The sequence below is a fragment of the Quercus lobata genome, chromosome 5 (genome assembly GCF_001633185.2).
Source record: "Quercus lobata isolate SW786 chromosome 5, ValleyOak3.0 Primary Assembly, whole genome shotgun sequence".
In the NCBI taxonomy this organism is placed as follows: Eukaryota; Viridiplantae; Streptophyta; class Magnoliopsida; order Fagales; family Fagaceae; genus Quercus; species Quercus lobata.
Window position 1 is genome coordinate 20846510 of NC_044908.1, and position 3799 is coordinate 20850308.

The window sequence follows — 3799 nt, forward strand, 5'->3', positions numbered from 1 at the left end:
ATCTGTCTCTTAATCATCAGTGGTTAAAATTCAAATGAGTAGTTAACTCAATTTTAAGATGCAAAAGAGAGAGTATTATCAATGTCATGATGAGTTGTTGCACAATATGGTTCTTATATATTCTACAAATCAATTTTTTCTTTTGTGAAGTATATATCTTGCATGAGACAATCATAATGGTCCAAAATAGGCCTTGTGTCGTAAAGTCAGAAACAATTGACATGAAAAACTCACTCTCTCTCTCATACAAAAAAAAAAAAAAAAAAAAAAAAAAAAAAAAAAAAAAAAAAAAAAAAAAAGGAAAAATTGATGTGAGACAAATTTTGATTGAACACCTCACCTACTAGTTAATTTACTTCACGTATTTGTAATACTAATGATATCTCAAAACTTATGATAGACTATCACAAGGACCTCTCTTTTCACTTTGAGACATTTTCTATCCTAAAAAACGACGATAGAAGCTAAGAACTTTGCATTTGATGTGATAGCGCCATAGCTGCAAAGTCTCCATCTCTATATAGCGCATTGTTCTAGAAAGCAACGAGTCTTTTATGTGCAGATGGTACATATCATTGACAAAAGAAACAAAATCTTGTAAAAATTATTGTAGAAAATGTCTTACCCAACGTGTCGAATTAAAAAAATGGTTCAAGAAGTTAAAAAAAACAGCCTTAGTTAGAGCAAGAACCATGTGGAAAATGACATTTACAGGTGCCAACATTTTCAATGGGGGACACCAAAGTTTCTAGCCTTAGTTAGAGCATGAACCATGCGGAAAATGACATTTACAAGTGTCAACATTTTCAATGGGGGAACACCAAAGTTTCTCCTTTGGCTTCTCGAACGAAAGTGCTTTGCTTTTGTTGAACTAAAAAAAAAATTATATAAACTGCTTTTGTTCTTGTTCTTGTTCTTGTTCTTGTTTTTATTTTATTTTTTTCATATTCCTAGTTCAGGACGTACGTAATATGGCAAGTGAAGCGAGTTATCAAATTTGAAGGTCTCTCTCTTTTTTCTTTTTTTTCTTTCTTTTTTTTTTTTCTTTTTTTCTTTTTTAAATTATTGCATGCATGAACAATAAAGCCAATTCTCTTTGTTGAAAACTTTTTGCTCAATCAATCTAGGCTTAAGTTATAACTGGGTCACAGTCACAGAGCCAGCTGTGCTAAGCATATACAGCCAAGAGTTAGAGCCAAAACGTACTAAATAGGGTCAATTTAAAGGTGAGGTTAGGGACCAAACATCCCTATACAGTATAGACACTGACCATTGAACGTGTAGAACAATAATTAAGTATGTCCAATACTCCAGAGACTATGCAGAGGCCAGAACCGTGGATCAATTACGCTCTCAAATTTGCATACTATATTATAATACGTACTAGCTAGGCTATAAAAAAAAAAATATATATATATATATATATCTTCACTATGATCAATTTAATGTGGGGGTATCATATGCATTACCCTCTGCTATGACAAAGCATATAAAGACGAGAGCTAAAGGTCAATTAGTGTCAATTTTAAGGACATGATGTTAGATAGGGACCAAACAATATCCATACTATAGTCCTACTCCTTCCACCATATAACATGTAAAACAATAATATGATGATAGATACTCTAGGGAATAGGCAGGCCACAGACTTTTAGCCTTTAGATCCTTTACGCTTTCCAATTACTTTGTAATACTAGCCTGAATTTGAAGCATGAATATGGTCAATTTAAAGTGAGTATCGTACATTTATATATCTTCTTGCTTGGAAAATTCCCTACATAAATGTTTGAGTTATGTTCTTACCAAACCTCCACCGTTCTTTCCTCACCAACACGAAATCTAAAAAGTCAAGGAAGGCTCCATTATAAAGAAAGGGAAAAAAAAAAAGGAGGCAAAATTTCAGAGGTTCCTTGTAAAATAAATGTTGACGAAAAGCCAGAGAAGCAAGCAGGAATTTGTGTAGTTAGCATAGTAAATGTAGCAGTTGAAGAACAAAAACCATAAGCAAAAAAGTGCGGACATTTGGTTCAATAAAAGATAATACGCGCACGCCCAGTGGGACTCGAACCCACAATCGCCTGATTAGAAGTCAGGCGCCTTATCCATTAGGCCATAGGCGCTTCTTACGTCTGACTTATCTCATATATTTTATTTAAATTATAAAAAATAGCTATTAAAATGTTTCTTTATTATGTTAACAATGTAACACCAATCCAATTCTTGTTACAACAGTTAGTATTTTATGCTAAAATTTGTAGTAGCTTTCATATTTTTCTTTAGAAAATACTAAAACTACTACATATGCATGTTTCTTATAAAGTAAAGTTGCAATGGATGTGATTAATAGACTTCAACCATGTGATAAATGAACATTTGAATTGTTTGTTTTTGATAATTACTTATAAATTCTATGTAATAAATTTTGTATGATATCTAACATTAAACATTTCTTCTTCCAAATTTTCAATGCAGATTCCGAAGCAATAGTTGTATAGTAAATGGTAATACAAGTTTGTACCCAAACTAAATATTCAAAGCCTTATGAGCAAATAGCATCCTCCCCACCTATAGTTTTAGGGTTCAACCATCCTATTCAAAGGCTGAGAGAGAGAGAGAGAGATGTAGGGTCAATTACACGTAGATGTGATGCCTATTGCTTTGTTCACAACTTCACATTAATTAATTTGGAGTTGATTTCAGCAACCCTTGTGAGTTGTGTCAAAGACTTAAAATTGAAGGGGCCCATTCTACCATGGATATATGGTTGGCTAGACAAATAAAGTTTTCAAAGTTCAAATCATCGATATATCTTAAGATCTTCTAGGTTGTTTTTTGAGGGTAAAGTTTTTGTGTTAAACGAGTGATTTAGATTATGTCACATTATCATTTAACAATTATGATTAAGATTTTAAGAACTGTATATCATAGGGTTAACCTACAAATTAAGTATAAACTTTAGATGATTCCAATCTCTCTCTTAGTATTTGCAAAAACTAGTCCCAATATATACTGCATTTTCCATATGAAATTGTTTCTAGTCAACCTTTTGTAATAATGGACAAATTTTTACTCCAAGATAATAATAAATAAACAAATAGAGGACAAGAAGTAATCCTACTATATGGAAAACACACACAGAAAGGGGGACAAAGTTGAAGTTAACCTTTGCTAATTGATATCAATATAGGAAGCTGAACTAGAGCAGGTAGCATGAAGAAAAAAATAATCTCTGGAATGGTCCCATCTCCAATTTGTACATTAGTATAAATGTGCAGACCATAATTATACGATTGAAATGTACTTTTATAAGTGTAGCCCACTACCAAAAAAAAAAAAAGGAGAAACGGGTCCATATTGTTTCTCATTTATCAATTATCATTTGAAGGTGTAGAAATTTTCAGGTTCTGTAATGAATCAAAAACAGCAAAATGGCAATGATAACAGGAACTTGGCAATTCATAATGCAATTTGCAAGGAAGCAACAATCTTGTCCAAATAGCAGAGGCCTACAATGAGCTGGTTCCAACTCTAAAGTTGATAAAACCTCTTAACTACCATGTCAGCCAATTCCGTTGGACCTCAATTAGTAGAATTTATTGAGATTGACCTCAGCCAATCAACAGCAAACAACCAATGGGGTGATCTGCCATGATGAGACGGATAATTAGTTGATTATATACCCATCTGAGTATTCAATAAAAGCAAATTTGATTATTAGAATATGAATCATTCAAAATTAAAATGGGATAATTATTGGGATTTTTTCTGTGGGGTTTGACATCGCCATGAATGACTGCAT

At 32.5% G+C, this 3799-nt stretch overlaps 1 non-coding gene across 1 annotated transcript; it reads right to left on the reverse strand.

Annotated features, from left to right (window-relative positions):
- Window positions 1-2047: 2047 nt before the first annotated feature.
- Window positions 2048-2120, reverse strand: TRNAR-UCU. Its single transcript has one exon. It is a non-coding gene; the product is annotated as a tRNA-Arg (tRNA).
- Window positions 2121-3799: the final 1679 nt, after the last annotated feature.